The 15884-nt window shown below is 43.2% G+C and overlaps 1 long non-coding RNA gene across 2 annotated transcripts in view; it reads right to left on the reverse strand.

Moving 5' to 3' along the window:
* Positions 1–1000: 1000 nt before the first annotated feature.
* LOC140739710 (uncharacterized) overlaps positions 1001–15884 on the reverse strand; it is a 17922-nt gene continuing 3038 nt past the window's right edge. For both annotated transcript variants that reach the window (XR_012101722.1, XR_012101723.1), the window contains exons 2-4: positions 11888–15305; positions 10679–10807; positions 1001–1715 (exon numbers count right to left, since the gene is read on the reverse strand). This is a non-coding gene — a long non-coding RNA (uncharacterized lncRNA). The remainder of the gene's footprint in view (positions 1716–10678; positions 10808–11887; positions 15306–15884) is intronic.

A 15884-nucleotide genomic window follows, 5' to 3' on the forward strand; every position in this document is an offset into this window, starting at 1 on the left:
GGGGACTGAGAACAATTTGGCAAGTGAAAGGTGAGATCAGGTGAGGGGGAAGGTGGGTGGGTGGGAATGAAATGACAAGCTGGCAGGTGATAGGTGGAACCGTTAAAGGACTGAGAAAGAAGTACTGTAATTCACAGTACCAATTAAACTACCAGAACACATTTGGGATTGTTGTGAGCAGTTTTAGGCCCCTTATCTCAGAAAAGATGTGTTAGCATTGGAGAGGGTCCAGAGAAGGTTCACAAGAATGATTCTGGGAATGAAAGGGTTAACATATGAGGAGCGTTTGATGGCTCTGGGCCTGTACTCATTGGAGTTTAGTAAACTGAGGAGGTTTCATGAAACCTATTGATTATTGAAAGGCCTAGATAGAGTGGATGTGGAGAGGATGTTTCCTACAGTGGCAGCACAGCCTCAGAATAGACAGACATCCATTTAGAACAGAGAATGAATTTTTTTAGCCAGAGGGCAGTGAATCTGTGGAATTCATTGCTACTGATGGATTTGAAAGCCAAGTCATTGAGTATATTTAAAGTAGAGTTTGATAGGTTCTTGATTAGTCAGGTGTCAAAAGATTACGGGGAGAAGGCAGGGGAATGGGGTTGAGAGGGATAATATATCGACCATGATGGAATGGTGGAGGAGACTCAATGGGTCGAATGACCTGATTCTTCCCCTATGTCATATGGGCTTACGTGGGAGAAAACCAGAACACCCAGAGGAAACCCACACTGTCACGCGGAAAACGTGCAAAAGCGGTCTGAGAGTAGGATCAAATCTGCGTTCCTGGAGTTGTGGAGCAACCATTCTCACTGTTTGCGATATATTAACAATCCTGTATCCATTTAGTATAAAGACCTCAGGACTCACACCACCAAGTTTAGGCATAGTTATTACCTCTCAACCAGCAGGCTCCTGAACCAGTGTGGATAACTTCACTCACGTCAACTCTGAACCGATTCCACAACCTACAGACTCTCTTTCAAGGACTGTACACAACTCATGTTCTCAGTATTTTTATTTGCACAATTTGTCTTTTTCACATTGGGTGTTTGTCAGACTTGGTTATATATAATTTATTTGTAAATTCTATTTTATTGCTTTATTTGCCTGTAAATACCAACAAGAAAATTAATCTCAAGGTAGTACATGGATATACGTACTTTCATGATAAATTTTATTTTGACTTTGATGCCAAGTGTTTTCCAACTAATAATTTTACATCAGTCACAAATATTGAGTGCTGAGGATTTAAACTGTCATAATAGAGATAAAGGTTGGCATTTTTTTTTAGAGATACAGCATGGAACAAGCCCTTCCTGCCCAGCGACCCCACCTATTTAACCCCAGCCTAATCACAATGTCCAATTAACTTACTAACCCGTGTGTCTTTGGACTGCGGGAGGAAACCGGAGCACCCGGAGGAAACCCATGCAGTCATGGGGAGAACGTACACACTCCTTACAGCTAGTGTCATAATTGATCTCCGAACTCTGACAGCCCAAGCTGTAAAAGCATCCCACTAACCACTGCAGTCCCACAGAGCATTTGTCAGTTGTACATCAAAATATACAGTGAAATCTGTCGCTTTTCATCACTGAACACATCCTGGAGTAGTTCATGAACTACGGCAGTGAGGAGCTGCAGAACTCTAGGGTGGGTCTTCATGTTTGTGTTTGTGATTCCCCACATCAAACAGAGTCAGGAACATTCATCTGCAAGAAAATAATATTGCTCCACTGAGTACAGTATTCATTTGGAATAATATCACATTTATAAGTGACTTCAATATAAATGACAGAACTTTGCTATACAGACACTGCATGTATGAATGGATTAATTAATTCCTGGCTGTGTCAGCAGTATTCCCAGTATAACAAGTCCAATGGTACAAAGACACCTCAACCAATGCAGCTTGTTGAATTATAACAAAAATTACCCAATCCTAGAAGTCTGTCAACTGGATTGAAAACTAAAATGAAATTACTGTAGCTGGTAGAGACTGTTCAGGTATACTGAATGTAACCAGTGTGAGAATGGTGTTTATTTTTATTAATGATTAATGCGAATGCTATGGACATTTGCCACTGTTACAATATTATGATCTGCAGTGGAAACTATTTTCCAACATATGGCAGGTCTTCAGCCAATCACATTGTGCATCTTTCCCCAATTAATACTGTTACACTCACAGAGAAGGTAGTTGGTTCTCTAGGAAAACTGGTTTATCTAAAAATATTTGAGATAGAGAACTGATTGAGGTTTTGTAACACTAACATCTGGTACTGCATGAAAACAGAATCATTTTGGAAACACAGAAATCGAAAACAGACCCGAGACACGTAAGGAACAATAATTAATGCCAGATGCATTTAGGAAACTTAGTCAAGGTTGACACCAGCTTTCATTTTCAAAATAAGCATAACAGCAGTGCTCACTGAAGACAGTAGACAATCCGTGGCCACTTTATTAGGTATTTCTTGCACCTCCTGTAGCTAATGAAGTGGCCAGTGAGTGTATGTTCATGGCCTTCTGCTTCCGTAGCCCATCCACTTCAAGGTTCAACACATTGTGCAGTCAGAGATGCTCTTCTTTTATTTTTACTACTTTTATTGAGATACTGCACAGAACAGGCCTTCCCACCCTTCCAGCAACACTGTGCAGCAATCCCCCGATTTAATCCTAGCTTAATCACGGGACAGTTTACAATGACAAATTCACCTACTAATTGATATGTCTTTAGATTGTGGGAGAAAACCAGAGCACCTGCAGGAAAGCCACATGGTCACAGGGCAAACATACAAATTCCTTGCAGGCAGCGGCAGGAATTAAACCAAGGTCACCTGCTCTGCAAAAGTGTTATGCTAACCACTACACTGCCGTTACACCCAATACTTACTTTTGCAATTCTTACTTATTATTTTTACATAATTCTGTAACTTGTAGTATTTTTGCTGTATTGCACCGTACTGCAACTGCAAGAACGACAGATTTCAGGACATACGCTCAGTGGCCACTTTATTGGATACAGGGGTGGAACCCAGTGTGGTCTTCTGCTGCTGCAGCCCATCCTCTTCAACGTATTGTGTGTTCAGAGATGCTCTTCTGTTGTAATGTGAGGTTATCTGAGTTACTGTCACCTTCACTTAGTAGGGTGTTGATCAGCCTTACTGCTTGGGGAGAGGGTGGCAAAATGCAACTGGACATTGCCAGTTTAGTCTGTCATGATGTTGGACGAAGCAGACTCGGTTAACCAATTCAATACAGCTAAGTCCAATCTTTCCGGGGTTTATTGACAATGTATTTCTTCAGTGCCTGGGCTCTGAGAGAAATGACACACACGTGAGCAAGGAAAAGAAGAGACCAGTGATGCACCTGTTCTGGATTTTATTGGTATGTTCAAGATCCAGACTTAGAGATTCAAGTTTATTTATCACGTGCATATTGGAAAAATACAGTGAACTATGTCATTTGCATTAACAACCAATACAGCTCACACACATACACAGGTCTTTAACCCCAGGATAGGTTGTTCAGCCTCCAGCCTGCAGCCTCCAGCAGACTTGGGGTTGATTCAATCTCCGCAGCAGACTCGGTTCGGATCAACTGGCCTTGATTTCCAGCCTTCCGATTCAACCCTCTGACCTCGACCCTCAGCATCAACCCCAATACACACCCATCACCAAATATTATCAGTTTTCAATCACCGAAAAACCTCACCGGATGCCATCAATGTCACTTGGCCTTGGTCACAGCATGAACAAAGGGGAACAGTTCTAAAAGAACATTCATTCACACTTGAGCATTGGCTCAAATGAATTCTAACAGAAGAACCAATTGGCAGAATTGAGAATGAGGCAAATGCTTCTATAACTGGTAGCAGAGTAGGAACACGGTGAATGAGAAGTCTCTGAGGGCATGCTTGAAGCATTAAAATTGAAAGGTAGGCAGAGGAACAAAAAGGTATGGATATTATCATTGATACTTATTATCAAAGTACATACTCTATATACCGCCATACAGTGGTGCTAAAAAGTTTATGAACCCTGTAGAATTGTCTCCATTTCTGCATGTATAACCTAAAATGAGATCAGATCTTCACATAATTCCTAAAACTAGATTACTTATTTAATTGGGTTCTCTTTATCTAGTTTTGGGACTTAGGGAACATCTGATACACACTACTGTATACAACCCTGAAATTCATTTTCTTGCAGACATTCACAGTGAATACAATGAAAAGCAATAGAATCAATGAAAGACCAAGCACAACAGGATGGACAAACAACTGTGCAAGAACAAAAAGGAAGTATTAATAATAAATAAACAATAAATATCAAGAACATGAAACGAAGAGTCCTTGAAAGTGAGTCCATAGGTTGTGTGAACAGTTCAGTGAAGGGGTGAGTGACGTTGAGTGAAGTTATCCCTTCGGTTCAGGAGCTTGATGGTTGAGGGGTAATAGCTGTTTGTGAACCTGGTGGTGTGAATCCTGAGGCTCCTGTACCTCCAAGTAGCTCCTGCCCTTTATTGCATAAAAATTGAGTTAGGTTACAAAAGACAACCATCGCGAAGATAAAGTGAAGAGTGGAATGGTGTTATGGTGGGAATTGTGCTCGCTCAGCGAAGTCTGAAGTTATTAGAACCCCGACGGGCAGAGGAAATTACCTTTCTAAAAAAAATGCACGCACCATTTTGATGCTGTTTAATAATACACTGTATTTGGATTCTGTCTGTAAATAATATCATTGGTAGGAATCAGTGGGTGCAAATGATGGTGTATTTGATTACTGGCTTCAAGAACAACTTGTAGTCACCAAAGACACAAATTCCTATGGATGTACCATGGAGAGCATTCTAACTGACCGTATCGCCATCTGGTATAGAGGGGCCACTGCACAGGATCACAAAAAGCTGGTAAACTCAGCCAGCTGCATCATGGGCACTAGCCTCCCCAACATCGAGGACATCTTCAAAAAACAATGTCTCAGAAATACAGGATCCATCATTAAGGACCCCCATCACCCAGTCATATGCTGTTCCCATCACTACCATCAGGAAGGAGCTACGGGAGCCCAAAGATACACACTCAATGTTTTAGGAGCAGCTTCTCCTACACCGCCATTAGATTTGCAACTGGACAATGAACCCATGAACAATACCTTGCTAATTTTTCTTTTGCTACATGTTTAATTTTTATACATATTGTAATTTTTTAAATTTTTTATGTATTACATCATACTGCTGCATTTCAGGACATATGCCAGCGATATTAAACCTGATTCTGATTTTGACTGTATGATACTGTCAGACTTTGATGTAGAGAGGCTGCTCACAAGTTGTGTATTGAATGTGCCACTGGTGAAGGCATTGCCAATGTGATTTGAGGCAGTCTGCGACACAATAACTACACTTATTCTTCTGTTTGTCCTCTGTTAATCCTTTAATCACTTGACTTATATAGGTGTTACACCTTAAGAAATATTTCCACCCTTAAGAAATTTGGCTATGACCCAGAAGTAAGTTCCTAAATGTGTCAATGAGGTATCATCATTGTATTAAAAATAAAAGATGTTTTTATTCCCTGAAATCAGGAAGCAATTCTATCATTTGCAGCACAACACACAAAATGCTAAAAGAACTCAGTAGGCCAGGCAGCAGCTATGGAGGGGAATAAACAGACGGCCTTTCAGTCCGAGACCCCTCATCAGGACTGGATAGGAAGGGGAAAGATCCCAGAATTTGAAGCTGGGAGATAGGGAAGCCAAGTGGGTAGTGGTGGGGGGGAATGAATTAAGAAGCTGGGAGGTGATAGTGGAAAAAGCTGGAGAAGGAATCTGATAGAAGACAAGAGGAAATGTGGTTTGCTGAATAATTTGAAAATGAATCATGATCATTAATTCAAAAATCAAAATTCTGAATTAATAGTGATTTTGAAAAACAGAACTGGAATAGCAATACTTCTGAAGACCACAAAAGGGAAAGGTGACCTTAGTGAAGAATAGGTTGAGCAAGAGAGAGGGATTAGAGAAGTTGGGGGGAAGTGTGGAGCAGTTGTGGGGGAGAAAGTGTGGAGAGGGTGGGAAAGTGGTTTGGAGAGGGTAGGAGATAGGGTGGGGAGATGGTGTTAATGGGGTGGGAGTTGTATGGAGGGTAGCGGAGAAAGTGTGGAGAGGGTGGGAAAGTGGTTTGGAGAGGGTGGGGAGATGGTGTTAATGGGGTGGGAGTTGTATGGAGAGGGTAGCGGAGAAAGTGTGGGGATGGTGGGGGGAGTAATGTGGAGAGTGGGGGAAGGTGTGTAAATGGTGGAATATAAGAAGTGAAGAGGGTGGGGAAAGTTTGGAGAAGCTGGGGAAGGTGTGGAGAGGGTGGGGAGAAGGTGTGGGGATGGTGGGGTAGTTTGAAGAGGGTGGGGGAAGATGTGAAGAGGGTTGAGGGAGAAGAATTGTCAAAGGATGAATGTTGATAGAAAGAGGTGAGAGACAGGAGAAATGGGTGGAAAGGAGAAGGTCACTCAACGAGTTGAGGGAGGGAGAGTCAGGGCAGGAACTCATGCGTAGGGCTCATGAGAGGGGCTGTAGTTGTAGAGAGAAGGGGATTACAGGGGTTATAGGGACAGAGAATGTAGGACCTGAGAAGAGATTAGTTAGAAGGGCAGTAAAGGACAGGGTTTGGAGTGGATGTGGGGGAAATGATAGTCATTTACAGTAGAACAAAGAAATACAGTAGAATTATAACAGTTATTAGCCCTCAACCATCAGACTCTTGAACCAGAGGGGATAATTTCACTCAAACCAACACTAAACTGTTCCCACAACCGACGAACTCACTTTCATGGACTCTTCATCTCATGTTCTTGATATTTCTTGCTTATTTATTATAATTACCATTGGATTCTGTGTATTTACTGTGAGTGCCTGCAAGAAAATGAATTGCAGGGTCAATTCCCTCTCACTTTCTTTTACAGCCATTGCCCTGAACAGGAAATGTTTACACACCCTGAAAACTTTAACAAAATATACAAAAGAAAATTCCAGCTGCACAGCAACAAAGGCTATGTGCGTGGGAACATTTCAGTTACTGCACGGCTTACAATGCTCAGGGTTGTCTATGGCGACAACTATGTACTTTGATAATAAATATACTTTGAATTTTGAAAAAGGCTGACAGTGTCCAAAAGAAAACAAATTGTGCAAATACAAAAAAAGTAATGATAATAATAATAGGAATAATAATTTAGAGTCAAAGTCCCACAGGTTATATTATGACCGATCTGTTATTACAGATAGGACAATCCATAATAACCGTCTGGATATAATTTTACAGGATAAACAAACAAGAACAACTTACTTAATGGATATAGCCATTCCAAACACACAAAACATACAGAAATCAGTAAGTGAAGAACACCAGAAATACTCCGAATTAAAAGAGGAAATTGAAAGACTTTAGAACATGAACAAGGTGATACTGTGAACATAGGCTGTCGAGTCTGAGAAAGTGAGTCCATAGATTGCGGAATTAGTTCAGTGTTGAGGTGAGTGGTATTATCAATGACTCGCCCAACTGTTCCTCCCCAGTGCATGCTCACAGACCCACAGTTAGCTGTACCAGATGTGATATCTCTTTTCTTTTTCACCTCCAAAGTAAGAATTTTACTTGGTTTTAAAGAGTTGTTTTTGACAATAAGCCTTATACTTTATTAAAGTCACAAACGATCCGAGATAATATCTGGATTCATTCATCTTTCTTTCTATGCTTGCACTTTCTGGCTTTAGCTAAAAGAGAAGCGGGGAAAATAACGCCAGTCATCTTAATACACTCATTTTCTGGAGGTTTCAATGAAAGCCCATAAACACAAGAGATTCTGGAAAGATGATCACAAGAGATGCTGGAAATCCAGAGCAACACACACAAAATGCTGGAGGAACTCAGCAAATCAGGCGGCATGAGACCCTTCATCAGGAATCTTCTTTAAGACTCAATGCTCCTGAGATACCAATTTGATGTTATTGTCAGCGTTGTTCTCTTTACTAGCTGTCAGGCACTTAATATTTCCATAGAAGTGCCATTTACAAACCACTTCTAATCATTCAATAGAAGTGCGCAGGTTGAAAATCCTTAAACATTCATTGAAGTTCCACAAAGAGGAGCCCTAAATTGGCGGAGCTTAGCACACACACCTTTTGGCGAAACCTCCCGTGTCCCATTCGGAGACATTTACTGTTAGCGACCGTGTTCACACGGCGGAGCGGACGCACATTGTTAGTTATTTACTGGTCTGAAAACGTCAAACTAAATATTTTTTCACCTTCCGTAAAGATTGAGGATCATACTTTGACAAGATGCATGACGTTCAAGAGAACCGGTTGTTAAATGTGTCGGACGTCTTAAAGTCGTTGAACTTACTTACTGAACCCATCACCCTGACTGGGGCATAGGCCGCCGACAGCAGCCCGCCAGTGTCGTATGTTCTGGGCCCAGTTCAAGTTGTCCCCAGGTGTCGTCTACCTTCGAAGGTCCGTCCTCTCCCAGGGTTGAGATCTTTGGAGCTTCTGTTAGCACTTCTTTAGCTCTGGGTTTTACTGGACGGGAATCAGCCCCGTGTGCAACCCTCCTCCTTTCGCAGCCGAACCTGGGACCCTCCACGACGGAATTTAATGTCGTTCCAGCTATCTATTTCCTGTTTATTGGGAGGTTTTATTGGAAATATTTAATGTTGATTATAGAAATTGTTTACGATCCCTCACTCATCCTCGCTTTCCGCAATCCATGCTTCTTTGCGAATCCGCCTGCACCACGAGGGACAAGGGCATTGTTACTCGCCCGCTTGAGAACTTGAGCTGCTAGACACGCCCAGATAACTCCCTCCCACTGATACCAGTACCCCGCCAATATCCCTCCCCCACCAACCTCCCTATTCCACTAACTTCCTTAACTTCCTTCCACTTACTTTTGCCCCACTAATATCTCTTACAAACCCTCTCTCCCCAACGACACTAACCCTATTAGCCGTCCCCTCCATCCCTCTCTCATTAAGCCCTACCCTGAACCTCCGTCTCCTATTTTCCCCGTCTCCTCGCACCATTCATCCCTCAACCCCACTAACACTCTCCCCGCTATTTCCTCTCCCCATTCATTCCCTGCCCACGAATTCGGTCTCCCTCACTAATACCCCTCTCCTGACTAACCCCATTCCTCCATTTACCCCTCCCAACTAATTACCCCTCCCCACTGAGCCCCTTCCGCTCATTAACCCCTCCTCCTACTAACCCCACTGCCTCATTTAACCCTCTCCCACTCTACAGACCCTGTCTTCTCTTCACACCCGCTCCCTTACCGCCACCCATACGCTTTACTCTTTCCAAAACCGATTAATAACAAGTTAAAACAAAATAGGGGTTTAAACGACCCGAATCGACGTGCCTCCTTCCCTACATATCACGACCTCAGGCAACGGCGGTGCTTTGAAGCCGGGGAGTTGACTTCGTGACACGAATACTATCTGTTGTCTTCACTGGCTGTTTCTGCGCTCCCGCTTCTTCTCTGACTACATTTCTAAACGACCCATTTTATAATCCGTGCAACTTCGAGATCCAATAAGATGATGTTTTAATGATTGTTTTACTTTTAATAATTTCCAGTGTTATGCCCAGTCAGTGTTTTCTTAGTATCTACTGTGAATTCCCGCGAGAAAATGAAACTCATGGTTGTGTAGAGTGACATACAGTATACGTACTTCGATAATAAATTTACTGTGAACTTTTTGAACTTGGCTGTGAGACGGGAATAGCTGTTTCACTACGCACAAGCACAGTACTTCGCCGGAGTTGTCAGCAGAACGAGAAGGCAGCATCCAAATCGTTTCCAACTGATGTCCCTATACACCGAGCAACGTAATCACAATCAGCTTCAGTATCACCGGCATCTGTCGTGAAACGTGTTGTTTTGCGGCAGCGATACATATTATAACCGACTATAAGAAATATATCTAAAACAATTAAGTGGTGAAAAAGAGAGCAAAAAATACTGATGTGGTGGTCAGGACGTCATTGTCCGTTCAGAAATATGACGTCGATCGGGAAGGAGCTGTTTCTAATTCGTAGAGTATATGTCTTCGGGCTCCTGTACCTCCTCCTTGATGGTAGTAATGAGAAGAGGGCTTGCCCTGGGGGATGGAGGGTTATGGGCTGAGTGCGGGTCGGTGGGACTAGGTGAGAGTAAGCGTTCGGCACGGACTAGAAGGGCCGAGATGGCCTGTTCCGTGCTGTAATTGTTATATGGTTATGTGGATGGGGCCCTTAATGATGGATGCCGCTGTTTTCAGGCTTGCCTTTTGAAGGTGTCTTCGATGCAGGGGAGGGTAGTGTCCGGGATGGAGCTGGCTCAGCTCACAACCTTCTGCAGTTTCCCCCCGATCCTATACCCGACGCTGATGCAACCAGTTAGAATGCTCTGCGAGAGACTTTGGTGACTTATGGCAAGTCTCCTCAAACTCTCAATGAAATATGGTCACTGTTGTGCCCTCTTTGTAATTGCATCAATATGTTGGGCCCAGAATACGTAGATCTTCAGAAATTTGAAACTGCTCACCCTTTCCATTGCTGATCCCTCGATGATGGCTGGTGTGTGTATTTCTACAATTGGCAAAGCTAACTCTAATTAATCCGGAGCTTACCTGGAGTAAACGCGAATAAATCAGAAGGAGCACGTTAAAAGATTATGGTGAACACAAGGGATTCTGCAGATACTGGAAATCCGGAGCAACACACATAATGCCAGAGTACCTCAGCAGGTCAGGCAGCGTCTGTGGAGAGAAATAAAGAGTCAACGTTTCGGGGCAAGACCCTTCACTAAGGCTTCATCAAGATTGTAAAATATTTTTATTTGGACAACTTGTTTTCTTTTTCACTTGGGTTACCAGTCTTTAATTATGTATTTTTTCATAACTTTTATTTATATGCATCTTTATGTGATATTAAATTAAATAAGTAGTATTATATACATTTCTTATTGTCTTCACTGTAGCTGATAGATTTTTAAATTATTATTATGTACTGCACGGCGCTAGTTCAGAAAAACAACAGGTATCAGGACATATGCCCCGCGATTCTGATTCTGAATCTGAAAATTAATCTCAGGGTGGTTTATAATGCCATATACGTACTTTGATAATAAATTTTCTTTGACTTTGACTTCAAGTCGCAGTTATACTCGAATATGCAATTTCTATTTGTTAGCATTGGAAGAAAGGAAGTACAAATAATTCTGCAATAGTCTGCTCGATCTCTCAGATTTCGGAACGCATCTCTACACGCCCGGCTTCTCAGTATTAGTTATTGCAATCTGTTTTCGATTTGGATTGACTGCGGATTATAAATCACTGCCTTCGGCACTGACGCGGGTTACGGGATATCTTGAAGAGACAGCTAAGACAAGCCGGTATTCCCAGCAGTTTGACGTTGGACTGCATTTGGAGCTTCAGTTCTTTGACAAATGTCACCGCAAGCCGTGTGGCGCGGACACAACACGGCTGTGTGGACTTCAACACCCTCCCTCCCCACCCTTCAACTCTCTCACACTCCCGCCCTCCTCCCCAGGAGCTTTGGGTAGGTGGTCAGTCACAGGTGGACTGTGCAGGGTTGAACCACGTATTTTCATTCAAAGTTCAAAAAAATTAAAGTAACTTTATTATTAAGGTACCGCTATCATGTCACCATAAGTTACTTTAAGATTCGTTTTCTTGTAGGCATTTACAGGAAAATATAGAAATATTGTACAAAAGAATTTATGAAAAAAATCTATAAACAACGAAGACTGACAAACAGCCATGTGCGAAAGAAGACAAATCGTGCAAATAATAAAAAAGTGAATAATTATTACTGACTTGCAGACTATAAGTCGATGGAGCTGAATCCAACCATTCGTTCATGATGTTCTTTCCGTCATTCCATCACGGCTGATTTATTATCCCTCTCAACCCCATTCTCCCGCCTTCTTCCCGTAATCTTAGACGCCCCGACTAATCAAGAACATATCGATTCCGCTTTAAATATACTCAATGTCTTGGCTCTCCACAGCCATTGGTGGCAATGAATTCCACAGATTAACAACCCTTTGGCCAAAGAAATCCTCCTCATCTCGGTTCTAAATGGACATCCTTGTATTCCGAGTCTTTGCCCCCTGTTGCATCCTCTCCACATCCACTCTATCTAGGCCTTTCAATATTCGATAGACCCAAAGTGAGTCTATAGCTTGTGGAGTCATTTCAGAGCTGAGGGGAGTGAAGTTATTTGCAGTGGTTCAGGAGCCTGGTGGTTCGGGGGTAATAACTGTTTCTGAACCTGGTGTCGTGGGACCTCAGGCATCGTCTCTTCCACTTTCTCTGTCAAATTAAAGAAAGCTTCTGAAACGTATTTCATCGATTTGCTAAATAAATCACAACAAACACTTAACAAAAGCCCCAAAACTTTTAATTCCATTTTTACCTCCTCATTTCACTGCTACTGTTTCCTGGCGCACTGAGTGGTTGTTGGGCACGACCTATTTGGTCTCATTTACCTATCTATTGGTCGTCTGCTCAGTTAGTGCGGGTTGAGGTTTGCGGGCCGGCAATGTCCCTGCAATCGTTCGGCTTTTGGTCCCTCTGTAAAGGGAAATTAATTCTGCCCTTGACAGAGTGAAGTTCCGCTTTGGGTTTCATGTCAGAGGGACGAAAAAATGAAATAAAAAGGGATGTTAAAATACTGACGGAAGATCAACAATCTTATGTTAGACCTGTTTCTCTCGCCACCAGTGCTGTTGGGCCTATTGTATATTTCAATCATTTTCTGATTTATTTTTGCAGTTGCTTATTGCTTTATGAATTAGCATGCTATATCTCTTGGATTGTATTAAAAGAGTGAACGACCCCTCTAAACGCCACAAAGCGCTCTCCTGAAAGCTGGGAGACGCGACTCTTCTCTTCCCATTCATTGGGGTAATCACTTACCGAGGGTGTTTAAAAGTAACTATGTCTTTAAGATCTGTCAGCAAGACTAAAAGTGGCCGGGCACCTTGAGATGAAAGTTGGAAATTCCTTCCAGCGGGAGCTGTGGAAGCTCTTTGGACAGCTGTGCAGGCAGGCTCGGTTGCACTGACTGGCGAGTTAACATAGAACATTACAGCGCAGTACAGGCCCTTCGGCCCACAATGCTGTGTCGATATTTCAATCTGCTCTAAAATGGGGTGTCTGGGGAGGGGTAGCACCTCTGGTGGGGGGCTTGCCGTGCCCCTTTCCAGGGCAGCTCCTCTACCTTTGGTCCCCACCTGGCGCTCAGCTCTCACCTGCGGCTCCAGGTAGCTGCAACACGCGCAGCGGCCACACCCCGGTAAACCGTCTCGGCAGACTGGCCAAACCAGGTGAGGATTCGACCCTCGGTGAGGTAGGGGATCTGTCTGTCCCAGCGTGTGAAGTCTGGTCATGGCAGATTGAGCGGGGTAGACCGATTAATGGTCCAGCGGTCAAGAAGGCAGGCCAGCAGGCGTTTGTGGAGCGCTAAGAGCACAACAAGGCACTTAGACGTCCTGGCCATCCACTCTTTAAACTCACTTGGCAGAAGGCAAAAGCAAACCATTGCTGTAACCTGCCGAGTACAGGATTTCCCAATATGTCAGAGCGGCGTGTAGGGAAGTTGTCCGCCAACTGAAAATTCCACATGCGACCTAAAGACAGCGAGAAAATCAATCTAATCCCGCCTTCCTACATAGTTTTCCATTTTTCTATCATGCATGTGCCTATCTAAGAGTTTTAATATGTCCCAATGTATCCCTAGCACCACTCTCTGAGTAAAATATCTATCTCTGACATTGCCCCTATACTTACCTCCAATCGCCCTAAAATTATGCCTCCTGATATTAGCTAGTTCTGTCCTGGGAAATGTTTCTGGCTGCCCACGGCACCTAAGCCTTTTAATTATAAGACCATAAGATACAGAAGCAGGATTAGGTCATTCGGCCCATTGAGTCTGCTCCGGCATTCTACCACGACTGATAAATTATCCCTTTCAACCCCATTCTCCTGCCTTCTTTCCGTAACCTTTGACGCCCTGACTAATCAAGAACTTTCAGCCCCCACTTTAAGCACCCTGTAGGATTCGGCCTCCACAGCCGTCTGTGGCAATGAATTCCACAAATCCACTTCCCTCCGGCTAAAGAAATTCCTCCTCATCTCTGTTCCAAAGGGACTTGGTATTCTGAGGCTGTGCCCTCTGGACCCCCACGTTGTAGGAAACATCCTTTCCACATCCACTCTATCTAGCCTGATAGGTTTCTATGAGATCTCCGCTCATTCTCCTAAACTCCGGCCATCAAATGTGAACCCTTTCAAGCCCGAAATCATTCTCGTTAAATTTCTCTGGACCCCCTCCAATCCCAGCGCATCCTTTCTTAGAAAGGGGCCAAAACTCGAAGTTGAATTTGACCAATGGCTTATAAAGCCTAGCATTAAATCTTTGCTTTTATATTCTAGTCCTCTCGAAATGAATGCTAACATCGCATTTGTCTTCCTCACCACAGACTCAACCTGCAAATTAACCTTCAGGGAATCCTGCACGAGGACTCCTTTTGTACGCCTGTAACAAGTCAACTCTCATCCTCCTTCACTTCAAAGGGAAAAGTTTCAAATGTAAACCATTCAACCACATTTTTGTTTCCTGTCGGTTGTTTTCAGTCTGGCGTAATGTAAAGGAATTTAAAAGCTCTCCGTTTCGAATGGTTGTCAATTGCATTTCTCCCAACCTTCCTCGTTATTCGAGTTCAGCACTACTGAAGCCCTTTTCCGGTGTATGATGTCGACTAGTATAACTAAAGTAACCAGAACGTTTCATTAGTTACAGCTGGCAACTCCATGGTGGCCGGACAGTGTAGTTCGAAAAGAGAGAAAGAATAGTGAGGTGGTGTTCATGGGTTCGCTGTCCATTCAGAATTCTGATGGCAGTGGAGAAGAAGCTGTTCCTGAAACATTGAGTGCGTGTCTCCAGGCTCCTGTCCCTCCTCCCTGATGGTAACAGTGAGCAGAGGGCACGTCCTGGGTGATGCGGGTCCGTGATGATGGGTGCCGCCTTTTGAAAGTGCCCTCGATGCTGGGGAGCCGAGTGCCCATGATGGAGCTGATTGAATTTACAAGTTTGTGTAGCTTTTTTCCGATCCTGTGCAGTGCCCCCTCCATACCAGACATTTAGAATGCTCTCTCCATGGTACATTTGTAGAAATATGCTATTCTTTCCACAAAATCCAACTTGTTCTGGGTTTCCAAATTCATTCAGCTGTAGAATATAGAACATTACACACAATTACATCACACAATTACATTACACAATTACCTTGAAAAAAAATCACACAATATAGCAAATGGATAACGTTTACACTGTTTTCTATTACATTCTATTTTCTAGATATTTAATGATTAAGTTTGTGTGAGTTTCCGCTACAACGACCCTTAACCGTCTGGTTCGGCAGTTTACGCGAGGAAGCGGCGCTTTAACGATAACCGTTTTCCTCGAATGACTTGTAATGCAAGACGACGCAGAGAATCGTCTTCTTACATTTCTTAGAGTTTGCCAAAGTTTCCCAAGTACTGTAGTGTCAATATTGGCATGATGAGAAAGGATGTGTACTGATAAGCTACAGTATACTGTCAGGAGTGGAATCCAGAGCGGGGTCGCCTAAACCAAAAAATAGATGTAGTCAGGTTGGGAACGAAAGCAGAACAGTTTGTTCGCTCGGAGATCCCCAGCTCTCTTCTCAAAACGAACTGATCCAAAATCATAGACCTGTATGTACCGGACTCCGCCCGACTGCGAACGGAGGAGGGTTGAGCATCGGGGAAGCAAACTTCCTGTAAA

The sequence above is a fragment of the Hemitrygon akajei genome, chromosome 16, assembly GCF_048418815.1.
Source record: "Hemitrygon akajei chromosome 16, sHemAka1.3, whole genome shotgun sequence".
NCBI classification, from domain to species: Eukaryota; Metazoa; Chordata; class Chondrichthyes; order Myliobatiformes; family Dasyatidae; genus Hemitrygon; species Hemitrygon akajei.